The following is a 17,352-nucleotide window of genomic DNA, read 5'->3' on the forward strand; positions in this document are numbered from 1 at the left end:
CTAGATCAAGTCCTGCACATAGAAGAGACAAGCATAATCATAGCATACAACATTGATAACTAATATATTAATACATAAAAGAACATCTATTTACACATAACTAAGCTACTCATGCTAAAAGGTATTGGACAAACAAGCAAATGAATGATAGTACCAACACCACAGAGTAGACAGTATAACTGTAGTTCTGTATTAATGTCAGAAGAGTGATTACAACCATTTGTTGCATCAACCTTCCCTTACCCCTCCAGCTTCTCTCTCTCTCTCCCTTCTTACCAGCTTCTTCTGATTTGAGACAATGCTCGACAATCAAGTATGTTATCCTTTCAAATGATCTGACCGATATCACCATAGCCCTAGCTTTTCTTATGTAGCAATTGAGTTAGGGTTGCCAAGTTCCTCCATGAGTTCCTTAGGGTAAAAGCAATGAAGTTGCCATGCTTTTCAACTCTTTCCCATTTGCCTTCTTCATTAGGATTAGAAATCCTCCAAATAGGTCGAACTTGAGAAGTTTCCTTGTTTTTCTTGAGTAGATTTAGGAGCAAATATCTAGATATTTATGAGTCAATTCACTCCTTTGACCTTTAGAACTTCATTAGGATCCACTAACGTTGTTCCTGAACTAACAACTAGAGTTAGTAGGGTCACTAACGCACCCTTAGGCTTATATAGAAGCTTTATAAAGTAGGTTGTCGGTGGTTGCCATCATTAGCATGGAAACAAGGCATGTGATCTTGGTCTTTGCTTCAGCTATCATGTCTTTCCCCTCTGAGGGGGTCATTTTGTTGTATAACATGAAGTTATTCCCATCTACCCTTAAGGATGCAACCTTGCGCTGGTTTATGGGTCTACTTGGGCTCAAATGTAGCAAGCCTTTAACAACAAGTACATGGACTATTATAGGTCCAAAGAAACCAAAGAGGAAATCTTTAGAATGACTCTTAGACCTGATGAGTCCCTAGAAGACTATGAGGAAATATTTCAACTCATTTATAGGAGTGCCAGATGCACCCTTGATCTCGAATCACTCAAGTTAGTCCTTCTTCGAGGAATTAGGGAGGACATCCTAGAAACCCTCAACATGTTGTCTAGGGGAGACATCTATTAGTTACCCTATGAATATATCAAAATAGTGTTCAAAAACCATTCTAGGGTTGCTAGGAAGAAGGGTAGTGCTAGTCAAGCTTTGGTATGTTCCTCTCCCTCCACAACATCCATCAAGAATGAATTTGGAAATATGTTGGAGGACTTTAAAAGTGAAATATTTCATACCTCTTATTTGCAAATGGATACCATGCAGATCAATAGGAGACAAGAGGAAGCAGAAAAGGATTGAGCTATGTTTTTCCCTAAATGCACTATAAGGCACCCCATAAATGAATGTCCATTAAATGTTATAGAGGTCTATTCAGTCTGTGAGGAAAACCATGCCATTGATAAGTTTCCTTCTTTGCATGGATTGAAAGCTATATACCAAGGGGCGGAAGGTGGGGTTGAGAAACTCTATTTCATCAATCAAAGGAGGCCTCAAGGACCTCAGCCATACCAGCAGGGTATGCAAGGTACATCCTACTCTTATTACCATCCCAACTAGAATGAACCCTTTCCACCTTGGTACTCTTCCACTCATCCATCATGGTCCACACCTCCTTCTTGGCCTTATGCACCTCAATATCCTCCCAACCTGTCAATCAACCATTTCATTCATATGCTTCTCCACATCCTCAGTGGAATAACCCATCACAAGGGTGGACGCCTCAACTCAACCAACCTCCTACTTTGTTTCCTCCACCTCCATATCAACCACAACTCACTCATCCTGCTCCACCAAAGAACCTCAAGTTCCTACTAAACCCAATTCGAACCCGAATAAAATTTAAGCAAAACAAGTCTATAGTGGAGAGACATCTTACCCTACCTATGATATGGAGATTCAAGAAATAAACCTCAGGTCTAGAAGAGTGCTCCCAGATAACCAACCTCCATCTCCACCTGAGTAGCTTGAAGAGGAAAAGAAAGAGAGTAGCCCTTAAGTAAATCCACCTCCTTTTCCTGAGAGATTGGTCCATTCTAACTAGCACACCCTAGAAGAGACTGAACTTCTGGGGGAATTTAAGAATCTGTGTGTTAAAATTCCCCTCCTCCAAGCTATCAAGGAATTTCCCATATATAATAAGCTAATCAAAGAGAAATGTTTCAAATGTCCTAGGAGGAGGAAAAAAGACACCCCTGCCATCAATGTTATTGGTCAATTATCTGATTTGATGTTGAGGAAAGTTATTTTTCCAAAATATCTTGACCTTGGAAATCCTATGATAGATGTGCACATTGATGGAATTATTGTCCCTCACAACTTGATTGGTATTGGGGCTGCCATCAATGTGATGAATAAAGAAAGCATGGTAAAGCTAAGCCTCCAAGGATCCTTGAGAAAGACCACTATAGTGTTGCAACTTGTAGATAGGTCTACAATGGCTCCCAAGGGAGTTGTTGAGGATGTGTTACAGATCCATTTGGGCACATCACTCCCATCATCCAAATCAATGTTTTAGGGCTCATCAAACCCTAATTTCACTTGCTACATGCCCTAAACAAGTCAACCTTTTGAATGCCTCCTTCCTAGACAATTTCATGGCCTGAAGACATCCTGAAATGACCTGTAGGGGGACCAACGTAGGTAGGCTCATGCAAAGGTGCGCTATAGAGCAGTTGAGTCCATGCCAGAGTGCTCTATAGAGCACTTAGGCCCTCTTTGACCTACGTTGGGCGAGATTGAGCGAAATTCACATAGGGTTTGGGGAATATTCTTATCTTCTGGAGCCTTCTAGATGATTCCCACACTTATCATCTCCTATGAGCTCAAAAATGGATGAGGAATGAGTTAAGATACATCCTATCCTCTCATCCCTTTCTCCATGGAACTAATTCTAAGTTTGGAAGGCCTCGAACCCGAATAAAATGTAAGCAAAACAAGTCTATAGTGGAGAGACATCTTACCCTACCTATGATATGGAGATTCAAGAAATAAACCTTAGGTCTAGAAGAGTGCTCCCAGATAACCAACCTCCATCTCCACCTGAGTAGCTTGAAGAGGAAAAGAAAGAGAGTAGCCCTTAAGTAAATCCACCTCCTTTTCCTGAGAGATTGGTCCATTCTAACTAGCACACCCTAGAAGAGACTGAACTTCTGGGGGAATTTAAGAATCTGTGTGTTAAAATTCCCCTCCTCCAAGCTATCAAGGAATTTCCCATATATAATAAGCTAATCAAAGAGAAATGTTTCAAATGTCCTAGGAGGAGGAAAAAAGACACCCCTGCCATCAATGTTATTGGTCAATTATCTGATTTGATGTTTAGGAAAGTTATTTTTCGAAAATATCTTGACCCTGGAAATCCTATGATAGATGTGCACATTGATGGAATTATTGTCCCTCACAACTTGATTGGTATTGGGGCTGCCATCAATGTGATGAATAAAGAAAGCATGGTAAAGCTAAACCTCCAAGGATCCTTGAGAACGACCACTATAGTGTTGCAACTTGTAGATAGGTCTACAATGGCTCCCAAGGGAGTTGTTGAGGATGTGTTACAGATCCATTTGGGAACATCACTCCCATCATCCAAATCAATGTTTTAGGGCTCATCAAACCCTAATTTCACTTGCTACATGCCCTAAACAAGTCAACCTTTTGAATGCCTCCTTCCTAGACAGTTTCATGGCCTGAAGACATCCTGAAATGACCTGTAGGGGGACCAACGTAGGTAGGCTCGTGCAAAGGTGCGCTATAGAGCAGTTGAGTCCATGCCGGAGTGCTCTATAGAGCACTTAGGCCCTCTTTGACCTACGTTGGGCGAGATTGAGCGAAATTCACATAGGGTTTGGGGAATATTCTTATCTTCTGGAGCCTTCTAGATGATTCCCACACTTATCATCTCCTATGAGCTCAAAAATGGATGAGGAATGAGTTAAGATACATCCTATCCTCTCATCCCTTCCTCCATGGAACTAATTCTAAGTTTGGAAGGCCATTCAATACCCTCATTGATGACAAAACCTCCTCCATCTTCTTATAAATTGAGCACTCATCTAAGTGATCAGGGGCTAGACTTTGATGAATTGTAAGGAGATAATGTTAGTTTTAGATTTTAGAATATTGTAAGTGTCGTTATGCTGCCAGAATGTCATGCTTATTATGTGATGTGGATGGAACCAAAGCTGGATGAGTGACTTCGAATTAGGCTTCATGGTTGTAATTCTTCCTTCTATTTAATAAAGTATTTACACCTTTTTCCAAATGCTTATCTTGATATATGAATTCTTATATGTGTGAATGTATCTGATTCCATTTTCTTGTAATCAATAGATATTTTTCTTTGATTGGTTCTTTGTCTTCTGTTGATGTTTACAGGTACTTCTCAAGCGTGTTAAGTATGGGAAGGAGCGACGAGACCAATACAAAGAATACAAGAGGAAAGTGAAAGTACCTCTCATTCTCTTTGTCTTATCTATTGTTTATAGAAAAAGTTTAAATTTCTTTAAACCATTGTTCTAGATATGGCTACGTATCTAGGGAATTAGTATTTATCCATAGATACCAAATTCTTCATAACAGGATGTAAAGGTCTATATTAACTCTTGGAAGTATCCTACTGACTTCTTGGTTGTCTAGCCCAAAACAAAATTCAATGGTTATCCTTGCATCCTTGGAATACCATGGCTAGCCACTGTTGATCCTTAAATAAGTTGCAGGGTGAAGACGATGACCATTAAGAATGGGCATTTGTCTAAACAATTGGTATTGTACCCTCCTGCTTAGCCAATCATTGAGCATGACTTACCCCTGTGGTTGGAGGAGGAGGAGGAGGAAGATGAAGTGTATCATACAACATCCCATCTAATATGTACCCTAGATGTTGTTATAGGAGGGGAGAAACCTGTTGAATATAACTTCATTGACAAAATCCTTCATAACCAACCCCCCAATACCATGCATCTTGATGATCTTGTGAAGGAATTTGAGGGTAATCCTTAGACTGAGTTATGCCTATTTGACCCAAGTCCTTCACATGTCAAAATTGTAGAATTTCGTCCATCTAGAACCTTGAATATTAACCCCTCTCTCAGCCAACCAAGAAGAGAAGTTGTGAAAAATCTAAGAGAACACTTAGATGCTTTTGCTTGGAGCTATAAAGAAATGAAAGGGGTGCACCCTTCGATTTGTACTCATCACATCTACATCAAGGAGGGGTGCATCCTTTGGTTTGTACTCATCACATCTACATGAAGGAGGGGTGCATCCTTCGGTTTGTACTCATCACATCTACATGAAGGAGGGGTGCAAACATGTGCACCAACCTCAGAGGAGAATGAACCCATCCCCCAAAGACATAATTAAGGAAGAGTGGCAAAATTTGTTGGATGTGGGGTTCATATACCCCATCTTAGATAGTGAGTGGGTGTCCCCTCGATTTTTGGTCCCAAAGAAGAATGAGAAGTGGAGGATCTATGTGGATTACGAAGAGTTGAAAAAATCCACCAAGAAAGACTATTTCCCTTTACATTTTATTGATCAAGTTTTAAATGGTCCTGCAGGGAAGAAGTTCTTCTCTTCCCTAGATGGTTTTAGTGGTTACAACAACCCTAAGGACCAAGAAAAAACTACATTCACCTATCCTTAGGGTACATTTTCTTATAGGGTCCTTCCTTTTGGACTATGTAATGCCCCTGCCACTTTTCAAAGGGAAGTTCTTAGAATCTTTGCTGAGTTGGTCCATGAATCTGTAGAGATCTACATGGATTATTTCACTCCCTATAGGTGTGACTTCCTGGAGAGACTCTCTAACTTGGGGAAATTGATGAATAAGTGCATTCAAATGAACCTCTTGCTTATTCCTACGAAGTGTGAATTCTTAATGAATGTAGGGACTATCCTTCGCCATTCAATATCTCAGGAGGGAATACAAGTGGACCGAAACAGAATCTCCATCATAAAAAGGGTCCCTACTCCTCAAAAGCAGAGGGATGTTAGGAATTTCTTAGGATTAGCTGGATATTATAGGCCTTTTATCAATGAATTCAGCAAAGTAGCCTCACCATTGTTTGGATTTCTAGCCAGGGACTTAGAATTTTGTTGGACATATAACTCCCAAGTGGCCCTAGAGATCTTGAAAGACAAATTAATCACTGCACCCATACTTCAAGGCCCAAATTAGACTCTGCTTTTCCATATCCATGTTGATGCATCTGAAAAAGTTGTGGGGGGAACTTTAGGCCAAATAGATGGTAAGTTACTTTATGCCATTTACTTCATTAGTAAAAATATGTCTAAGGTTGAATTGAACTACACTGTAACTAAGGAAGAACTCCTAGTCGTTGTACACTCTTTGAACAAATTCAGGCACTACATCACTGGGTACCAAAATTTTTCACACACTAAGCATGCAACGATCAAATACTTGATGAACAAGACTGATGTGAATGCTAGACTCTTTAGATGGTTGGTATTGTTACATCAGCTTGATTTAACTATTATTGAAAAACTAGGAAAATAAAATGTAGATGCATATTTTCTGTCTAGACTTGCTTTGCCTGCAGGTGATGAAGGGATGGTCGATGATCATCTTCCATATGAGAACTTATTTTCTATATCAGTGCTCTCTCCATGGTTTTCTGACATAGCCAACTACCTAGTTGCTGCAAGATTTCCTCTAAATCTGTCATCTAGGGAGAAGAGAAGAATTGTAAGGAAGAGTGCCCCTTTCACTTGGATTGGGGGCAATCTCCTCAAGTTGGGACCAAATCAGATATTAAGGACATGTGTTAGGGAAGAAAAATTATTTAACATCGTCTAAGCCTGTCATGATGGGCCCTATGGAGTTCATTTTGCTGCCAAGAGAACAACTTTCAAAGCTATACAAGTTGGCTATTACTGGCCCACTCTCCACCAAGATGAAAGAAGGTATGCCAGCAAATGTGATCAGTGCCAGAGGATGGGGAAACCCACACCCAAGGTTGAAATTCCCCTACAACCCCAAGTGGATTTGGAGTCACTTGACAAGTGGGGCATGGATTTCATTGGGCCAATTGATCCACCATCAGGGCAGAAAAAGTACATCATTGTGTGCACTAATTATTTGACAAAGTGGTCTGATACAAAGGCTGTCAAGGAGGCAACAGAGGAGAAATTTGTTGAGTTTTTAAGGGATAATGTGTTCTACAAGTTTGGGTACCCGAGAGAGATAGTCACAGATCAGGGATCTCAATTCACATCACATCAAATTGGGAATTTGTTAAGGCATCATCATATCAAGCACATAAAATCTACTGCCTATCACCCTTAGGTCAATGGATAAGTAGAGGTGACAAATAGGGCATTAGAGGGCATCCTCACCAAGGTTGTGAGAAGTAGCAGGAGGGATTGGGTAGACAGATTAGTGGAGGCTACTTGGGCCTATAACACAACTTGGAAAACAACCACTGGTTTTACTCCATATGATCTGGTCTATGGAAAGAAAGATTTGATCTCTATTTAGTTTGAGTATAACACATTGAGAATGGAAGACAAATTAGATTTATATGTCACCAAATCACAGTAGGAGAGGCTTCTCCATTTAAATGGCTTGGATGAGTTCAGAATGCAGTCCCTCCTACACACCGAAGTTATCCAATTGCAGGGGAAGGTCTAGCATGATACACATATCAAGGACAAAGTTTTTTAGGAAGGGGATTGGGCCTTATTATATGATTCTAGGTTCAAGGATTTCAAGGGAAAATTGAAGACAAGATGGTTAGGCCCATACCTTAGAGATAAATTCCATGATAATGGAGCTGTTCAAATTAGGACCATTGATGAGGAAGGGATTCCATTGCTTTTCAATGGCTACAGATTGAACGTATACAGAAAGCTTATGTCTAAGGAAGAATTCATCAGCACCATTAACAGAGAGGTTAATGTTATTGGAAGTGGCATAGCTTCCAAATCACAACATTCCTAGATACTGTTTAAAAAAATAAAATAAATATAAAAAAGAGAGAAAAAAAAAGAAAAAAAAAACAACAATAAAAGGCCTAGATAAAAACCATTACGAGGCATTTGAGGCCAACTCTTGGGTTGAAAACCTCCTTGAGGCAGCCCAAGAGTAAAGAAAAAGGAAAAATAAACATCCCTAGGTGAAAACATCACTTGAAGTGCTCAGGGCATGCATACAAGTTGAAAACCTCTCCTGAGGCAACTTGTGTGTCTCAAAAAAAAAAAAACAAAGAAGAATCTTAGGACATGGATCCACAACATGTTTGTTAATTATTTTTGTCATTTTGCAGGTTTGAGGACAATAGCGAATTCCAGAGCTATAGGGCCAGCATCCTCAAGATTCTTTCCACTTCTCCCTCCATCCACACCATATCCTCCATACAAACCCATGTTCTCATCACTCTCCATCACCTCAGTAGCTCAAAAATCAAATTTCAACCCCTCTCTGGATTGCTACAGGAAGATCCTGTAGCACTACAAGAGGACCCCGAAAGACTATAGGAAGAAGATACGAATGAAAATACCACCAAGAATGACCTTTACAAAGGTAAATAAGGTTCTCCCACCTTAATCCACCATCTATCCATCATTCATACATCCAAGTTCAAAAGAAAAGTTAATATTTTTCAAAACCAACCCTCCAGCCTATCTCATCCTGAAAAATTTCTTGAAAAACACAGAGCACGTCCTCTCCATTTTCACAAACTTACACCACTCAATCAAATCCCTAACATCATCCTACAAGCCCTCTACATGATTTTTCATCACTCCCATGCAGTTAAAATACCTTGGAAGAGTATAAAAGGATTTCTACAAGAGGAAAACCTCCTCCTATAACAGCCTGTGCAACCATTACAGAAAAGCCATCATCCTAGTTTTTTCCTTTCCCATCAAGTAGAGGGGGTGATATCAACTCATGAGGCAATCTGTAGTAACCATACCACTCCAAGAAATACTCTCCACCAGTAGCAACATCAGTTGGAACATCAACGAAGGACCTGCACACATAGCAACAACAACAATCAAATAGCATGAGGAGCAGAGAAGATATTCACAGGAACAAAAAAACACAGAAATACATATACCTTGGTGATAGTACAAAGGTCCAAAACTCCAGCATGCACACCCTTGCATCCGTTAATCATGAGGTAGGCACAGGTATGGAAACCTCTCATCTTCTCCCTATGTGTAAATAATGAAAAATGTATGAATGTTGAGAGGAGGTATTTTTATAAGTTGGAGGTGGCCAGTTACCTTGGCCACCCTCAGTGAGTAAAAAAAAAGTGATTATGAGCCGTCATGCAACATGGATTTGTCACATCCGTTAAGATTAGATCATAGAGAGTTGGTGGTGATTATGAGGGATGAGGGAATGATTACTCCAGGTGGGGACAACGGTTCAAAAGAGGACACTTCGTACCTCTCCCAAGTCATCACAGCGTTGCGATCCTTAGCCAAAAATGGCATATAATGTATTGAGGCTTGAACTCTCTTGCATCTACGCTCATTTCAAAAACAGTTAAGGTGAGATGATCTTGGGGAGCCATCGAGGAGAGTCAAACCCTGCTCTACCATTTCTACATAGGAAGCTACAATAAGCTACAGGAAGCCTGTAAATGCTACAGGAATCCCGACAAATTTCTACAGGAAGCCTAAAAGGGTAAACGAACACTGCCAAGGGTTAATTTGGTATCCAAATGATTATCCTTAGCCCAGGTCATGTGGTAAAAAGTAAGTGCACCCTCTCATTCATCTACCCATAAATTGTATGCTTGTGCACCATGAACTCTACAGGAAATATCAGTCATTTTGTGAATTGAAAGAACTTTTCTCGCTGTAGAATAGAGGGATTATAAAAAATTGCCATAAACTAGAAATTTCAACCCTCTACTTCCACTGAATTACACAAAAAAGCTATTACAGGGAGCATCCCTCCTTCACTTAGTTGAAAACAAAGGAAAACGATTGGGAGAGGATTCAATAGAAGGGAGCCTTCAGACACTAAAAGAATTCATCTTCACCCTCCTGTATTAGACATTTTTAGAAATCATCAGTCACTAGGATTATTTGAACTATTGAAGATAAATGATGATGACATTGCATATGAATTTTCCATGGCCTTAATCTCTCACACAACAGTTAGTGCCACCACTGTGGTGAGTGCATTAGCTATATAAATCAGTCCTGAGATAATTAGGAGGGTGACAACCCTTCCCCTAGGGATCCAATGAAGAAGAGAATACAAAAACACTAGTTCCATTTCCAAAAATAACTTCTTCACTGTTGATGACAATCCTATTGAAGAAACGAATGGAGTTAGGAGGGAAAGCCTACCCTATCCTTGCGATGAGGTGGCCCACCATATCCTAAAACACATCTCCTCTTAAAGAAGTTTGGGTGTAGTCTATGGATACCATTTTATATTACTCCATGAACTAAGGTTTCAAGTAGAATTTCCCTTGGCCCAAAGACTCAGTGTACCATATTTCCTCCTACATTCCATCAGGGACATGAGCCAAAAAGTGAGAGAGGTAAAACACTGACACCTAGGCTATGATAGCCTCATCAAATTGATAGTGGCAGATTCTTTGAAAAAACTAAGTATCCCTATCCTTTGGTCCAAATTCATTGATATCAACAAAGAGACCTTCGTTGATACTCAAACCCTCACACCAGGTGAGACCCCAGCCTCTACTGTTTGAGGAAAAGAGGGGAAAGAAGAAGAAGAAGAGGTAGAAGCAAAAGAAGAAAGAGAGACAAAGGTAGAGAAAACAGAGGAAGACCCAGAGGCATAAGTAGAGAAATAGAAATATGAAGAAGAAGAAGAGGAGTAACAGGAAAAACCAAGCCCTGAGAAAACTATTGCATATAAAGAAGAAGGGGTATCCCCTAAGAAAACAAGTTTGTCTCCAGGACCCAGTGAAAAAGAGGTAGTTTCCACCTTACCTACCTTGAGCACACCATTCAAACCAAAAATAAAAGGAAAAGGAAAACTCCCCTATACTTAAAAACCAAGAAAAACACCAAGATCAAGCAAGGCAGGCCTCAAACTCCCACAAATGCCCCCATCACAATTAAAGAATCCCTAAGTAAAAAAGAGGAGGTAGGGCCCACTAAAAGGAAAGGTGAGGAGGTCAAATCTCCAAAAAACATATCAAAATACTCCTATACTCAAATTTCAGAGCTTGTTGTGGATCCTATGATCAATCATTCTTTAGTCACTTGTTGGTAATCTGATGATCTGAATCTCCCCTCTTTGACCTCAAGATTCGTTCACACATTATCTTATATAGCATGTTTCATCTTTGGGCATGGGGATTATCATTTGTCATGCAAAGAAAATTTTGTTCTGCTTCAAGGGGAAATCGTTGTTCTCATCACTTAGACATGTCTCACACTCACTTCACGCACTCTTGTCATAAAGGTTGTTTAATTAAGCGAAGTATGTTTTCATATTTTCTAGATGGTCTATGTTGTATCACTAAGTGTTCAAGTGTGTGATCATAGTCAAGATATATCATTGTTCACATCAGTTCCATTGATCCCACACTTACCCAAATGCTAGAGTTTCCCTAGCAACTTAGCCTCATCTAGCTTTCTGAAACTGCACAATTCGCATCTGCAACCCTCCATATTTCCCCCTTTCCTGCTGGAACTGCACAATTTGTAGAGAGTCTAGCCTCCCTTCACATCCAAAACTGCGTAGTGGTTTCCTCTAGTTTCATTCCCTTAGTTGGAACCCATTGTCTCCACAAACTACGCAATGTTGTCCCTCAGCTGCCAAGTCTACCTTGCATCCAGAAACTCTGCAAAGGTGTCCTCCTAGGACCTCACCCTGCAGCAATGTCTTGCATCCCAAAACTGTGTAGTCTTGTCCCTCAGTTGTCTAGTATGCCTTCCATCCTGAAACTGTGCAGATGTGCCTCCCAGGGTCTCATCACAGCAGTAGTCACTGCCCGTTGAAACTGTTCATATGTGTCTCTGAGTGACCATAAGGAAGGATGACATGCTATATGACTCTCAAGGAGTCGAGGAGAAAGATAATTAAATCAAGGAACTCAAGTCATGATAGAAGATTGGGACCGCATGAAGACTCTTTCAGATGCATAACCCTTTAGACAGTAGGTATGGAAAACAGAGCACGTCTTTTGAATTACATCTCTTAGTGTAGCTTGAAGGACTGTTTATCATGGTCATATCATTTTGTATTCAATGACATGCATAGTTGCAAGCACTAAAATCCATTCAATGTGTTTCCTCTACGTATCTTTTTCCATTTTGCTTGCTTAACCAACTATAATCTTTTGGCATGTTGATTGCTTTTCCATGCTTGCAATCTTGTTCTGGTGACTTTGAAGGTTTGTCTTTGTGTGTTTGGGTTGTCTTAGCTATGTGAAGACTCGTCGCACTCACATAAAAAGTTGTAAGCACTATCACGCAAGTGTTGTCATGATCATCCAAAGGTTTATCCCAAGTGTTGCTCTTGTCACTTAAGCCTCTAGACATCCCCATAGAGGTTCATGTGTTGTTGTCTTGTCCCATCGGTTAGTGTTATCATGTTGTTGAAGTACGCTAAGTGTGTGACCACAATGTCAAGTCTTCATGAGTTCACTTCCCTTTCGCACTTAGCCATTTTCCTAAAAATATCTCGACGAAACAAATTCACTTCCCCAGACACTAACTAAGCTTCACTACGCAGTCTCAACCCTTTATGGTGCTACTCTATCACCCAGAACTATCCAGTGCTTGAGGTTGTCCTCTATGCCAAATACAATGCGCAATCCCAGAAATGAGTAGTCTGTCTGCCTCCTAGAACTGCGCATAAAATTGCCTCCATGTCAAAATTGAACTGCGCATTTCTCAAGCACATTCATCAAGCCTTCTTCTTGTCTTTCAAAACCCTACACTACAAAAAATCCTGGGTCTGCATTGCTCTCAAAAACCACGTAGACATTTGTAGCTAGTCCTCTGTTTCCTTGTGCTACACTACTCTCAGAAACTGCGCAAACATGCCTAACTAGTCCCTTGCAGCATTGTCTTGTCTTCCCTCTAGGAACTGCACAGAAGTACCCCTCAGGATCCCACCTTGCAACTACCACTGGTGTCCTTCACTGCAGAATTCTGCCTCCTAGTGGTCACTCCGCAGTTTTTCCCGACAGTGAAGGTTTTGTTCTCGGATTTCCTCATCCCAGCCTAAGCTATGCTCTTCATTGTCTCAGTGACTTGTCTTCCCTCGCTTTCACCTAGAACTGTGCATTGCGCAGTTGCTGGGACCTCTTCCCAACCTGTCATCTGTCCCGGGCCCGGAACACGAGAACAATGCATCATGCTAGACTAGGAGGTTTTGGATTTGATGTCATCCTGTAATGAGTGAATTGTAGGAATAATTACATTGATAGATCATGGCAATATTATGAATGGGATGAAGAAGGAGTGCACATGCTAGAAAACTTGCTTACATCCAGACAGATGTCACACTTCAAAAAGAAAAAGAAAGGAACACATGCATTGGACCATCTTGCAAGACCAAGATCATTGAATATGCCACAACATCAAGCCATGCAGAGGAGAAGACAAAGAACACACGAGAACACATCCATCACTTAACAGTGCAACAACTTGACATGGACACCACAGTTAGCCAACACATGTCAGTAGCCTATCGAGTTGGGTCATGAGTTGTCTTGGACACATCGCCACTATGAGACATATCTATTGTAATCAATGTAATGTAAAGTGAGAGTCCAATGGATGCACACAAGAAGTTGAAGAGTCATGTGAGTTGAAAAGTGATTGGAAGTTGAACAATCATGAGGGTAGTCTAAGAGTCACAAGGGTCAAGCATAACCCTTGGCTATATATACCCCTCCGATTGTATGAGAAAGGAATTTTCACCTTGGCTCCTCCCACATAGCCTTGAGAGTAGACAGGGAATTCTTTGAGGAGAGAGGAGTGGCTCCAATGTCACACTACTAGGACTAGTGATGTATGGTGTACAAATGTGTCTTGTGACTTTTTCTTAATTCAGAAGCCTATTAAGGTCAGCACGTTTTCATGCATGTTTTGTAGATGTTTGTAAGACTACTCTTTAAACATTTGTAATGCATGTCTGCTTAACCTATACTAAGATAGTTGAACTACTTTGGTTGTTTTAGTACTTACATTGTTGAAGATGTGATGTATTGTTTATCACCGTTGTCTCATCCCTGTGGACTACTCCACGTGATACTAGAAAAACCACCTTTGTGTATTGGCTATCACCTCTATCACATCCTTGTCGACTACTCCGCTGGATACTTGATAGAGCATCTTGCTTTCTGGTTATAACGATAGTCACATCCGTGTGTACTACTTCGTTGGGTGATGTATGTGTTGTCCCCTTAACCTTGGTTTTAACAACTACTTCATCCATTGTAGACTATTCCACTAGGCACACGTACCTTGTTGTTTGAAGATACCAATGTAGCACTCTCATGTGTTGACAGCTAGAGCCAAGGAAGATCTCTAAGTATATGGAAACTGGGCCTTCATACTAGATGGGACTCCTACACCAAATGGTGTCAGGTCTGGTTGGGACTTCACATCAGTGAGATCCCCTTGGTTGATGGATTTCCAGCACCATCAACAAAATGGTGCTAAAAGTGTTGGGTTGTGTTATATTCTTTCCACAGCTAGCCCACGTAGTTAACCGGGGGGTTAGAAGGGGGGCAGGTACATGGGGTTTGAGGGGTGCAGGTAACCCCACTCTATGGGGTTCGGGGCAGTGCCTTGGAAAATTTTGTTTTTGGACCCTATATTAGGTTGGGTGGACCTACCTATGGTTTTGTGCATAATTTTTCGCACATGGTTTTGGACGCGATGGTTTTCGTTCCATGGTTTTGGACGTGATAGTTTTCGGTCCATGGTATTGGATGCTTTGGCATGTATAAATATGTATTGTAACATTGAAAGGAAAATAATGAAAAATCAAGCGGGTAGTCCTCGTTTTGGGATCCATGGGAAAATCTCTGTGAATATGTGTGTTATGCTCTCGCTTTGTTTATTTTCTGTGTTTTAGAATTCGTATGCAGGTAATTTTTGTATGGAGTTAAAACCTACATTTGGTATTGGAGATATTTTGGCTTCAAGGGGACGCATTTGTTGCTGAGGGGTTTCATTCAGGCCTGTGGTAGACCCTGTTTAGTGGGAGATCTGCGAGATCGATTATGGTGGTGAAAGAAGATGGCGGGCAGTGGAAAGATTGTGATCGAGAAATTTAATGGTTAGAGTTTTGAGTTGTGGAAACTCAAGATGGAGGATCTGTTTTTGCATAAAGATCAGTGGATCACAGTAGATCCGGGTACTAAACCAATGGGAGTGTCCGATGAAGAATGGAAGAAGTTATATTGGAAGGCAAAGAGCGTAATACGATTTTATGTCTCAGATTCAGTATTACTGAATGTATCAGGGGAAGCTACGGCTAAGGATTTGTGGGACAAGTTAGGGACTTTGTATCAATCTAAGTCTCTGGCGAATAAACTGTTCCTGCGGAAAAAGCTGTATAACCTGACGATGAAAGATGGAGACTCGGTGACAGAGCATCCGAATTCATTTAATATTGTGGTAAGTCAGTTATTATCTGTTGATATTAAAATTTCATATGAATATAAGTGCATCAATTTGTTGTGTTCTCTACTAGATTCGCAGGATAGTTTGGTTATTGCAATAGGTAGCAATGCAAATGCCTTGCAGTTTGATGAAATAGTCTCATCCTTGCTAACGGAGGAGATGAGACAGAAAAATATGGAGAGCCAGAATGGTGATGCCTTATCTGTATGAGGACAGTCCAAGAACAAAAACAAAAATAAGTCATCAAGGGGGAGATCTAAATCTCCAGGAAAACCTGTAAAGGTGGTGTGCTGGAAATGCGGAAAGGAAGGGAACTACAAAAGGGACTGTAAATTTAAAGCTCCTGATAAAGGAAAGGGATCTGATTATGCTCCTTCTGCAGAGGCAAAAACCACCTTAGATGGAGGTGGGGATGTGTACTTGGCTTCTTCAAGTACACAAGTAGATCATGAGGCATGGTTGATTGATTCAAGTGCATCCTTTCACTTCACTCCCCATAGAGAGTGGTTCTGCGAGTATGAGAAATATGATGGTGGTGATGTATTCTTGGGGGATGACAGGAAGGCTAGAATCGTTGGTCACGGAAAAGTAAAGTTGAAGTTGCAAGGTGGAAGGGTTAGAACACTTCCGAGTGTTTTGCATATTCCTGCATTAGCCAAAAATATGATTTCTGTAAGCAAGCTAGATGATGCAACTCTAAAAACAGTGTTCGAGAAGGATTCCTACAAGATGGTTCGAGGGGCACTGGTATTGATGTGGGGAGTTCGAAATGGAACTCTGTACAAGCTGCAAGGTAGCACTGTTGTTGATGGGTGCAATAGTTTTGTGGTTCCTAAAAGTGTAGCAGAAAATCTAGTGGTCTCTGGAGAGAAGACCATGTTGTGGCATCAAAGGCTTGGACATATTGGAGAGAAGGGCCTTCGAATACTTCATGGTAAAGGTATGGTGGAAGGTATGAGTAATAGCTCTCTCGATTTTGATTTCTGTGAAAATTGTGTATATGGGAAGCAGAATCGGGTGAGTTTCCCCTCTGGTGGTAGGAGGGCGAAACAAATATTAGAGCTTGTGCACAGTGATGTATTTGGACCTTTGAAGGTTCCCTCACTCGGTAAGTCTGTGTACTATGTATCATTTATAGATGAATTCTCAAGGAATACATGGATATTTTTCCTTAAGAAGAAATCTGAAGTCTTTGACAGGTTTAAAGAATTTAAGGCTCTAGTGGAAAACCAGAGAGAGAAGAAGATAAAGCTGCTAAGGATAGATAAAGGTGGAGGTGGAGAGTCGTACACTAAGGAATTTGAAGAATTATGTAAGAAGTGTGGTATATCACAACAGAAGACTACTCCATACACACCTCAACAAAATGGAGTTGCAGAAAGAATGAACAAGATGTTGATGGAAACAGCAAGAAGCATGCTCAGTGGTGTCGGGTTAGGATAGGAATTCTAGGTAGAGGCAGTGGAGACAGCATGTTACCTGGTCAACAGATCACCTTCATCAGTGTTGGAGGATAAGACTCCACAAGAGGTATGGACTGGTAAGAAACCCTCTCTTTCACATCTGAGGGTATTTGGATGTGATGCATATGTACATGTTCCAAAGAAGAAACGAACCAAGTTGGATAGTAAATCTGAAAAGTGCATCTTTATTGGCTATAAGGATGGTTTAAAGGGTTATAAGCTTTGGAACCCAGTAACAAGGATGGTTGTGTA

Source organism: Pinus tabuliformis, chromosome 5_2, assembly GCF_031772625.1.
Source record: "Pinus tabuliformis cultivar Carrire ecotype Pingquan chromosome 5_2, CPIR1, whole genome shotgun sequence".
NCBI lineage: Eukaryota > Viridiplantae > Streptophyta > Pinopsida > Pinales > Pinaceae > Pinus > Pinus tabuliformis.